Source organism: Salvelinus sp. IW2-2015, linkage group LG10, assembly GCF_002910315.2.
Source record: "Salvelinus sp. IW2-2015 linkage group LG10, ASM291031v2, whole genome shotgun sequence".
Lineage (NCBI taxonomy): Eukaryota > Metazoa > Chordata > Actinopteri > Salmoniformes > Salmonidae > Salvelinus > Salvelinus sp. IW2-2015.
Window position 1 is genome coordinate 21,753,312 of NC_036850.1, and position 12,191 is coordinate 21,765,502.

Consider the following 12,191-nt stretch of genomic DNA (forward strand, 5'->3'; position numbering starts at 1 on the left):
ATTGAGCCATGCAGCTCAGGCTCGATCTTCTTACACAGAGCCTTACCCAGCTCAACTCTGAGATAGAGAGATAGAGTTGAAGTCGGAAGTTTACATACACCTTAGCCAAATACATTTAAAAACTCAGTTTTCACAATTCCTGACATTTAATCCTAGTAAAAATTCCCTGTTTATTTTAAGATTATGAATGTTCAGAAATGATAGAGAGAATATTTTATTTAATATTTTATTCTTTCATCACATTCCCAGTGGGTCAGAAGTTTACATACACTCAATTAGTATTTGGTAGCATTGCCTTTAAATTGTTTAACTTGGGTCAAACATTTTGGGTAGCCTTCCACAAGCTTCCACAATAAGTTGGGTGAATTTTTGCCCATTCCTCCTGACAGAGTTGGTGTAACTGAGTCAGGTTTGTAGGCCTTGCTCACACACGCTTTTTCAGTTCTGCCCACAGATTTTCTATGGCTTGAGGTCAGGGCTTTGTGATGGCCACTCCAATACCTTGACTTTGTTGTCCTTAAGCCATTTTGCCACAATTTTGGAAGTATGCTTGGGATCATTGTCCATTTGGAAGACCCACTTCCTGACTGATGTCTTAAGATGTTGCTTCAATATTTACACATCATTTTCCTACCTCATGATGCCATCTATTTTGTGAAGTGCACCAGTCCCTCCTGCAGCAAAGCACCCCCACAACATGATGCTGCCTCCCCATGCTTCACTGTTGGGATGGTGGTCTTTGGCTTGCAAGCCTACCCCTTTTCCTCCAAACATAACGATGGTCATTTTGGCCAAACAGTTCTATTTTTGTTTCATCAGACCAGAGGACAATTCTCCAAAAGTACGATCTTTGTCCCATGTGCAGTTGCAAACCGTAGTCTGGCTTTTTTTATAGCGGTTTTGGAGCAGTGGCTTCTTCCTTGTTGAGCGGCCTTTCAGGTTTATGTCGATATAGGACTCGTTTCTACTGTGGATATAGATACTTTTGTACCCGTTTCCTCCAGCATCTTCACAAGGTCCTTTGCTGTTGTTCTGGATTGATTTGCACTTTTCACACCAAAGTACGTTCATGCTTAGGAAACAGAATGCGTCTCCTTCCTGAGCGTTATGACGGCTGTGGTGGTCCCATGGTGTTTATACTATTATTTGTACAGATGAACGTGGTACCTTCAGGTGTTTGGAAATTGCTCCCAAGGATGAACCAGACTTGTGTAAGGTCTACAATTTTTCTCTAATCTCTCTCTTTTGAGGTCCACTCTCACGACTCCTCCACCAACGGGCTCATTAACTTTATCAAGAAGAACCACGCCTAACCTGCCCACCACCGTCATCCATCCTCCCTGTCCTGCCCCCTTGCTGACGGGGGTGTCTGGGTTGTAGTGAAGGTAGACTGCAGCATCAGTCACCACGCAGAGGAGTATAAGCACTTTCTATGTTTGTAATCATCTGTCTGTGTCTTGTCTGTTTGTTGTGCCATCGGACTGTATTTTATGTACCGTTGTATGTTTAAGCAATAAGGCCCGAGGAGGTGTGGTATATGGCCAATATACCACGGCTAAGGGCCCTTCTTAAGCAAAACGCAATGCGGAGTGCCTGAACACAGCCCTTAGTCGTGGTATATTGGCCATATACCACAAACCCCTGAGGTGCCTTATTGCTATTATAAACTGGTTACCAACATAATTAGAAGGGTAAAAATAAATGTTTTGTCATACCCGTGGTATACGGTCTGATACACCATGGCTGTCAGCCAATCAGCATTCAGGGTTTGAACCACCCAGTTTATAATGATGGGTTTACCACTGTAAAGGGGAACGCTACTGTAGAGTGAGCCTGTGGAGGGGAGTGTAAACTACATCCCAGACTATCCCACTCCACTGATGGAGAGTAAGGCTTTTAATAAACATATTTACACCAAGCTATTGTATGTTTCCTTAGTTGATTCTAGCCTGCATTCAGTTCAGAAGTTTGCAGTTGCTGACAACCCTAGAGGATAATGATGCATTTATGTATGAATAATGGAAACCACTTTCAAACCACACTCTCAATAAATCCAATGAGTTTTACTCATAGGGGAATGTAAGTGTTCCTTTATATCCAAACCATCACTGGATGGCATTAGAGGACCCCAGATTTTGCCCAGTGTAAACTTTGGAACACAGGGGCAGAGGTCAATCTATCTCCTCTATTTTCCATCCCCACAAATCCCCAGACATCACAGACTGTTAAGTAGCATCCATACTCAGAGAAAAACAAACAGCAGGCAGAAATACATCTGGAATACATCATGTGATATGCAGGCCCCTCAATGTGAGACAGTTTAATCATCATTAAGCTCTATGATATGCGGCTAAAACTCCCATTAAACAAAATACTCTGTGAATTTCAAACAAACAATGTCTCATCAGAATTTCTGCTCGTACATTACAGATTACTTTGTTGTGTAATGCATGAATATGTCTCATCATAAATCCAGCAAGTACATTACCATGATGTTGTATGCAAGAATACACTGAGTGTACAAATGATTAATAATACCTTCCTAATATTGAGTTGCAGCCCCTTTAGCCCTCAGAACAGCCTCAATTCATCGGACATGGACTCTACAAGGTGTCGAAAGCATTCCACACGGATGCTGGCCCATGTTGACTCAAATGCTTCCCACAGTTGTGTCAAGTTGGCTGGATGTCCTTTGGGTGGTGGACCATTTTTGATACACAGGAAACTGTTAAGTGTGAAAGACCCAGCAGTGTTGTAGTTCTTGACACACTCAAACCGGTGTGCCTGGCAGCTACTATCATACCCTGTTTAACGGCACTTAAATATTTTGTCTTGCCCATTCACCCTCTGAATGGCACACATAAACAGTCCATGTCTCAATAGTCTAAAGTCTTAAAAATCTTTCTTTAACCTGTCTCCTCCCCTTCATCTGCACTGATTGAAGTGGAAGGTGACATCAATAAGGGATCATAGCTTTCACCTGGATTCACCTGGTCAGTCTATGTCATGCAAAGAGCAGGTGTTCCTAATGTTTTGTACACTCAGTGTATGTCTCATAAGACCAGCAAGTACATTACAGATGACTTTGCTGTGCACACGCTTTTTCCATAATACTGTATGCAAGAATATGTGATGTTTGTTTCAACCAACCTAGAAGTACTATTTTTCTCTGTACCAAACTGCTCCTGGTTATAATTTATTGAGTGCCTAAGAGCACAAAGAGAAAAACCCAGGGACCCAAGACACTGTGATGGGCTAAGCAATCCTGTTGCTTGGCAACAACTCTATACTTCAATCATAACTTAGCCTGAGTTATTTAAGGCTCAGTGGCACAGAATATAACAAGTGAGTTTTGATATCACTTTGGAGTGAGAGAGAGACAAAAAAGTTTGATTCATATTTGCACCTGCTTGGTCAGAGAAAAAAGTATTTGAGTAAGTAGTCTGCCGAATAGCCTACCAACCCGTTCTAGGACCCGTGCACTTTTCAAGTTACCCATTCAGGAATGCAGCTCAAACTCTTCCATTGAAACCATGAATTTTGAACATGAATACGACTGCCAGTTCAGAGCATGTTCCTGAGATGTTTCAAGAACAATGCCTACTGCATTCCCCCTGCATGCTTTTTTGGTTGACCTGTCAGTCATTCTCACTGAGGCCTGTTTAAGAGCTCCCCTTCAACCTCCCCAACACCACGGTCGCCAAGGCAACGTCACCCCTCCAGTCTGTACACACATTCCCAAGTTCACAGAGGTGACAGAAAGTAGGACCTGGGAGTGGATCTGTGTTAACTGGCTATTAGCCAGCTGGGGTTTGTGTTTGTCTATGCCTCATCATCACTTGAGAGATGATTTGAATTCCTATTTTTCAGCTATGTGCTTAACAATGAGGACTAGCACAAACCTCCCGGAATATTTTGAAGTCAATACTGTATGTATGACACATTTCTGCATGTGTAACACGTACCATGAAAACTTAATTCTGAGGAAAGGTTCACCCTGCAGTTCGACAGTTATGTTTGCTAGTCACTTGAACTTTGCAGGAATGCCATTGATCAAATATGATCTCATATCTCAACACACTTTCCATGGGATATTTWATTTCTAAGGCAAATATTACTCCTGAAATAYTTGCAAAGCRAACTCACAGATTSCCCTCTTATAACCYAGAKGWYGGCCCTCTCATTTTCTCAGTTGGTCTCCAGTCTGAATCTGCTATTGACATCACTCACATGGCGGACCCTCTGCCTACAGCTGTAAAAAGGGGCCATTTAGTCAGGCCCTGTTCCATATTTCCCATGGCTACTAGAGTTATATAAAGGTTAGTCTAAGTGCGTGGGCAGGCATTGCTCCTCGTCATCATACTGCTGACTAGTATAAAAGCTAGGGGAACAGTGGGGCTGGGGGCCTGAGGCTCTGGGTGGTCCCTGGCATTGTGGATCCCAGTCTGCCAAGGGTGGCAGTGGTATTTTCAGTCACATCTCTGAGACATCCAGGCCTGGTTTTTCTGACCCCCACGACAATCAACCTTTTGACTTGATTTCCACCAACCACCAGACAGACAGCTGTGGCTTGTTTAGTCTCACGGGCCCGTGGCCGCCTCTCTGTCATTTATTCAAGCCATGTGATTTTGGAGTGAACAGTAAATCGACTTGAGCCTTCAGTTGGCGTTCTATCGCTCCAGCACGGTGACGTTGTTGATGGTCATAGAGGAGAGTTATACACATTGATATTAACAGGTCAGAGGTCACGTCCTGATGTTTAACTAGTTAAGTATTTAACATCTAACACATTTCATTGGTTCACTTTTAGATACAACACCACAGACTAACGTGTCTGTAACCATAGAATCATGTTGGGTATGAGGTCATTCTGTTGTGTGCATATTTCAGCCTGGGCTCCTGGTGTTGGAGGGATCTCTATGCTCCAGAGGGAAGGCTTCCTTTGTATGGTGTAACAGATCTCACCTCACAGTGGATCCCTGGGGCTCCAGCTATACCGCACACAAAGAGCTTCCTGAGTAACAGGGCGGTACCCTCACACATACATAAAGACTGCTTTGTGCCCCAACTCCTGGAGCTGTCAACCAACACCAGAGTTCTTCTTCACGAAGACTGAACTGAACATGACGGTTCATGAATCAACATTCACGTTGATTCAAGAAAATGTTCCTCTGCCACTGACTTCCTGACTTCCTTAACTGTCTTAACCTGGTACAGCATGCCAACAACTCCACACAATCGTGGACATCACTGGAGATTCCCCTGCCTCAGACCTGGATATACATGAGGTAGGTGTATGTGACGATAGAGATGTGACAATGTCTGTGAGTACTACTGCACTTCAGCTCCGCCCAAGCACACTATTCAATTCAGAACCATCAAGTCCCTTGACACGTCCATCTTCCAGGAGTCTACAAGCTGACTACTGCCCTACAAGCTGACTGTCATGAGTCAACCCCTGATGAGGTGGTTGACCTGTATAATAGCGCTCTAAGGAACAACTTAAACAGCCTTGCCCCTGAAAAAACATGTCAAGTATTCTTTCAATGGTCCTCCCCATGGTTTACAGAGGAGCTGTGCAGAATGAAGACCCATGGCCGCAAGCTAGAGTGTCTGTGGAGAATTACTGACCTAACTGTCCACCAACTGGCTTATAAAGACCAACAGGCTTGTTATTTCAAAGCAATAAAAGAAGCCCACTCCACGTTCTACTCCGCTATGATTGACAATAACAGAGGAAATCCCAGGACCTGGTTATCCATCATCAGATATCTCCTCCACCCTACAGACTCTGGCCATCCCACAGCAACTACCGAACAACGCTACATAAACTCAGCAAAAAAAGAAACATCCTCTCACTGTCAACTGCGTTTATTTTCAGCAAACTTAACATGTGTAAATATTTGTATGAACATAACAAGATTAAACAACTGAGACATAAACTGAACAAGTCCCACAGATATGTGACTAACAGAAATGGAATAATGTGTCCCTGAACAAAGGGGGGTCAAAATCAAAAGTAACAGTCAGTATCTGGTGTAGCCACCAGCTGCATAAAGTACTGCAGTGCATCTCCTCCTCATGGACTGCACCAGATTTACCAGTTATTGCTGTGAGATGTTACCCCACTCTTCCACTAAGGCACCTGCAAGGTCCCAGACATTTTTGGGGAGAATGGCCCTAGCGCTCACCCTCCGATCCAACAGGTCCCAGACGTGCTCAATGGGATTGAGATCCGGGCTCTTTGCTGGCAATGACAGAACACTGACATTCCTGTCTTGCAGGAAATCACGCACAGAACAAGCAGTATGGCTGGTGGCATTGTCATGCTGGAGGGTCATGTCAGGATGAGCCTGCAGGAAGGGTACMACATGAGGGAGGAGGATGTCTTCCCTGTAACGTACAGCGTTGAGATTGCCTGCAATGACAACAAGCTCAGTCCGATGATGCTGTGACACACCGCCCCAGACAATGACGGACCCTCCACCTCCAAATCGATCCCGTTGCAGAGTACAGGCCTCGGTGTAACGCTCATTCCTTCAACGATAAACGTGAATCCGACCATCACCCCTGGTGAGACAAAACCGCGACTCGTAAGTGAAGAGCACTTTTGCCGGTCCTGTCTGGTCCAGCGACGGTGGGTTTGTGCCCATAGGCAACATTGTTGCTGTCTGGTGAGGACCTGCCTTTACAACAGGCTTACAAGCCGTCAGTCCAGCCTCTCTCAGCCTATTGCGGACAGTCTGAGCACTGATGGAGGGATTGTGCATTCCTGGTGTAACTCAGGCAGTTTTTGTTGCCGTCCTGTACCTGTCCCGCAGGTGTGATGTTCGGATGTACCAATCCTGCGCAGGTGTTGTAACACGTGGTCTGTCACTGCGAGGACGATCAGCTGTCCGTCCTGTCTCCCTGTAGCGCTGTCTTAGGCGTCTCACAGTACGGACATTGCAATTTATTGCCCTGGCCACATCTGCAGTACTCAGGCCTCCTTGCAGCATGCCTAAGGCACGTTCACGCAGATGAGCAGGGACCCTGGGCATCTTTCTTTTGGTGTTTTTCAGAGTCAGTAGAAAGGCCTCTTTAGTGTCCTAAGTTTTCATAACTGTGACCTTAATTGCCTACCGTCTGTAAGCTGTTGGTGTCTTAACGACCGTTCCACATGTGCATGTTCATTAATTGTTTATGGTTCATTGATCAAGCATGGGAAACAGTGTTTAAACCCTTTACAATGAAGATAGTTATTTGGATTTTTACAAATATAGTTTGAAAGACAGGGTCCTGAAAAAGTGATGTTTCTTTTTTTGCTGAGTTTATTTGATTAGTTCTTCAAAGCTAAAATCATCACCATCTGAAAAAACATTGTATCCTCCAACCCTAATCTCACTCTGGCTCCTACCCCACCACCCATATATGCTCATCCTCTTAGCGACTTTGTTCTATTTTCACCTTCCGCTGTGTTAGAACTAATCTCAAAAATGAAAACTACCAGTGACCCCCTCGACCCTATTCCAACATCACTGTTCAAAACATGCTCAGCCGCTCTCATCCAGTTTGTAACCAACCTGTTCAACAAGTCCCTCCACACTGGGCAGGTGCCATCACGAAATTGCTGCCATCACCCCCTTGCTCAAGAAACCATCCCTTGACCCAGACCTCCACTCAAACTACAGGCCTATTTACAACCTCCCATTTCTATTTAAAGTCCTGGAGAAGATAGTGGCAGCTCAACTTCCCTCACACCTCAGCACTAACCAGCTTTATGAGGCTCTCCATTCTGGCTTCAGGCCCATGGTACTACAGTACTGAGATAGCATCGGTGAAGGTTGTAAATTACCTGCTCATGGCTGCAGATACAGATATTCTCCTGGACCTACAGTACCATTCAACAGTTTGGACACACCTACTCATTCAAGAGTTTTTCTTTATTTTTACTATTTTCTACATCTAGTAGAATAATAGTGAAGACATCAAAACTATGAAATAACACATATGGAATCGTGTAGTAACCAAAACAGTGTTAAACATATCTAAATAAAGTAGCCACCCTTTGCCTTGATGACAGCTTTGCACACTCTTGGTATTCTCTCAACCAGCTTCACCTGGAATGCTTTTCCAACAGTCTTGAAGGAGTTCCCACATATGCTGAGCATTTGTTGGCTGCTTTTCCTTCACTCTGCAGTCCAAATCATCCCAAACCATCTCAATTGGGTTCAGGTTGGGTGATTGTGGAGGCCAGGTCATCTGATGCAGCACTCCATCACTCTCCTTCTTGGTCAAATAGCCCTTACACAGCCTGGAGGTGTGCTGGGTCGTTATCCTGTTGAAAAACAGGTCCCACTAAGCGCAAACCAGATGGGATGGCGTATCGCTGCAGAATGCTATGGTAGCCATGCCGGTTAAGTGTGCCTTGAATTCTAAATAAATCACTGACAGTGTCACCAGCAAAGCACCCCCAGACCATCACACCTCCTCCTCCATGCTTCACGGTGGGAACCACACATGCGGAGATCATCTGTTCACCTACTTTGCGTCTCACAAAGACACGCTGGTTGGAACCAAAAATCTCAAATTTGGATTAATCAGACCAAAGGACAGATTTCTACCTGTCTAATGTCCATTGTGCATGTTTCTTGGCCCAAGCAAGTCTCTTATTCTTATTGGTGTCCTTCAGTAGGGGTTTCTCTACAGCAATTTGACCATGAAGGCCTGATTCACGCAGTCTCCTTTGAACAGTTGATGTTGAGATGTGTCTGTTTGTTGAACTCTGTGAAGCATTTATTTGGGCTGCAATTTCTGAAGGTGGTAACTCTAATGAACTTATCCTCTGCAATAGTCTTCTGTAGCGGTCCTCATGAGAGCCAGTTTCATCATAGCGCTAGATGGTTTTTGCGACTGCACTTGAAGAAACTTTCTTGATTGACTGACCTTCATGTCTTAAAGTAATGATGGACTGTCGTTTCTCTTTGCTTTTTTGAGCTGTTCTTGCCATAATATTGCCTTGGTCTTTTACCAAATAGGGCTATCTTTACCACCCCTACCTTGTCACAACACAACTGACTGGCTCAAAAGCATTATGAAGGAAAGAAATTCCACAAATAAACATTTAACCACGCACACTTGTTAATTGAAATGCATTCCAGGTGACTACCTCATGAAGTTGGTTGAGAGAATGCCAAGAGTGTGCAAAGCTGTCATCAAGGCAAAGGGTGGCTACTTTGAAGAATCTCAAATATAAAATATATATTGATTTGTTTAACACTTTTTTGGTTACTACATGATTCCATATGTGTTATTTCCTAGTTTTGATGTCTTCACTATTATTCTACAATGTAGAAAATGGTACAAATAAAGAAAAGCCCTTGAATGACTAGTGGTATCCAAACTTTTGACTGGTACTCTAAGTGCTGCTTTCTACACAGTAGATCACACCATTCTACTGCAGCACCTCAGAAAGCCATCTGTGGGACTGCCCTAAACTGGTTCACCTCCTACCTCTCTTACCGCAAGCAGTACTTCACCCTTGGTGAGGCAAGATCAGAGGAGTTCACCATAACTTGCAGTGTCCAACAAGGGTCAGTGCTAGGACCCATTCTCTTCCTGCTCCCACTTGGCCAGATCTTCAGACAACATAGTGTCCAATTTCACTACGCAGACGACACACAGGTTTACATTAAAACCCTGACACAGCATCTGCTCTGTCAACCTTGTCCAACTGTCTGGAAGAGGTCAAATACTGGATGCAGAATAACTTCCTCCAACTCATCAGCAGCAAGACAGAGGTAATGCTGATAGGCACCCCACAGCAGATCACCAACTCCTGCAGCATCTTCCATGCCGTAGATGGCCACATCATTCGCCTCTCCTCAGTCATCACCAACCTGGGTGTGAAATTTGACCCTGCTCTCTCTGTCAATGTCCACATTAGTCCGCCTAAGACCCTGTCTCACCACTTCTGATGAAAAAAGCTTATCCATGCATTCGTTTTCTCCAGAATTGATTATGGGAATGTAGTATTTGGGGGCCTGCCTTTACACTCAATTCATAAATTACAGCTCATTCAAAACAGTGCTGCATGGCCTTTGACACAAACACAAAGTCTGCCCACATCACCCCCATCCTTGCTGACCTCCATTGGCTGCCTGTCCCTCAAATAATTGACTTTAAAATTCTCCTCCTGTTCTACAAAGCCCTAAATAGGGAATCTACTCTCCCCCTATGAACCCCCATGCACCCTATGGTCAAGCAAAGCCAAAATGCTTCATGTACCCAGGACCCGGCTCCGGACAATGGAAGACCGTGCTTTTTCCTCCCACGCACCACGCCTTTGGAACTCCCTTTCTGACAATCTCAGGGCTGTTCAGACTTCTGGGGCTTTTAAAGAAGGGCTTAAGACACATTTTTAATTTGCTGGCCTATATACAGTTCATTGGGAAAGTAATTCCACATTTTGTTACGTTACAGCTTTATTCTAAAATTGATTAAATTGTTTATTTTCCTCATCAATCTACATACAATACCCCATCCCTATGGCGAAGCATGGTAGTTGCAGGATCATGTTGTGGTGTCACAATCGTCTTTAGGTGAAAGAGAGGACCAAGGCGCAGCGTGATATAAATACATCTTCACTTTATTAGAAGATGAAACGAACACGAACACTAACACAAACTAGACAAAACAACAAACGACCGTGAAGCTACAAAACGAAAGTGCAGACACACGCTACTAACGTCAAACATAGACATAGACAAAAACACATACATCCCCCATGTCACACCCTGACCTAACTAAAATAATAAAGAAAACAAAGATAACTAAGGCCAGTGCGTGACATGTGGGGATGTTTTTACCAGCGGCAGGGACTAGGAGACTAGTCAGGATCGAGGAAAAGATTAACAGAGCAAAGTACAGAGAGATCCTTGATGTAAACCTGCTCCAGAGCGCTCAGGACCTCAGACTGGGCTGAAGTTCACCTTCCAACAGGACAACAACCCTAAGCACACAGCCAAGACAACGCAGGAGTGGCTTCGAGACATGTCTCTGAATGTCCTTGAGTGGCCCAGCCAGAGCCCGGACTTGAACCCGATTGAACATCTCTGGAGAGACCTGAAAATAGCTGTGCAGCAACACTCCCCATCCAACCTAGATAGCGCTGGGCAGGCGGCAGACTCTGGCCGGCTGAGGCGCACAGTAGGCCTGGTGCGTGGTACCGGAACTGGAGGTACCGGGCTAAGGACACACACCTCAAGGCTAGTGCGGAGCAGCAACAGGACGCACAGGAGGCTTGGTGCGTGGTGCCGGAACTGGTGGTACCGGCTGGAGACACGCACCATAGGGCGAGTGCGTGGAGGAGGAACAGGGCTCTGGAGACGCACTGGAAGCTTGGTGCGTGGTTTGGCACTGGTGTACTGGGCTGGGGCGGGAGGTGGCCCGGATATACCGGACCGTGCAGGCGTACTGGCTCCCTTGAGCACTGAGCCTGCCCAACCTTACCTGGTTGAATGGTCCCCGTAGCCCGACCAGTGCGGGGAGGTGGAATAAACCGCACTGCTCGTGTTGGCGAACCGGGACACCATGCGTAAGGCTGGTGCCATGATGCCGGCCCGAGGAGACGCACTGGAGACCAGACGCGTTGAGCCGGCTTCATGGCACCTGGCTCAATGCCCAATCTAGCCCGGCCGATACGAGGAGCTGGAATGTACTGCACCGGGCTATGCACACGTACAGGAGACACCGTCGCTCTCTACGCATAACACGGTGTCTGCCCGTACTCTCGCTTCCCACGGTAAGCACGGGGAGATGGCGCAGGTCTCCTACCTGACTTCGCCACACTCCCTTGTAGCCCCCCAAGAAACTTCCAGCCTCGCTTCCGTGCTGCCTCCTCATATCGCCTCCTCTCGGCTTAGCGCCTCCAGCTCTTCACGAGGGAGGCGATATTCTCCCGGTTGTGCCCAAGGTCCCTTACCGTCCAGTATTCCTCCCAAGTCCATGAATCCTGTGTATGTTTGTTCCTGCTGCTGCTTAACACGCTGCTTGGTCCTTTTGTGGTGGGTAATTCTGTCACGATCGTCTTTAGGTGAAAGAGAGGACCAAGCGCAGCGTGATAAAACATATCTTCACTTATTAGAAGAGAAAGAAACGAACACTAACACAAACTAGACAAAACAACAAACGACCGTGAAGCTACAAACGAA

The 12,191-nt window shown here is 45.6% G+C and overlaps 1 pseudogene; it reads left to right on the forward strand.

Moving 5' to 3' along the window:
• The first annotated feature begins 6,308 nt into the window (after positions 1-6,308).
• On the forward strand, positions 6,309-10,481 carry LOC139028331 (uncharacterized; annotated as a pseudogene).
• The last annotated feature ends 1,710 nt before the right edge of the window (positions 10,482-12,191 follow it).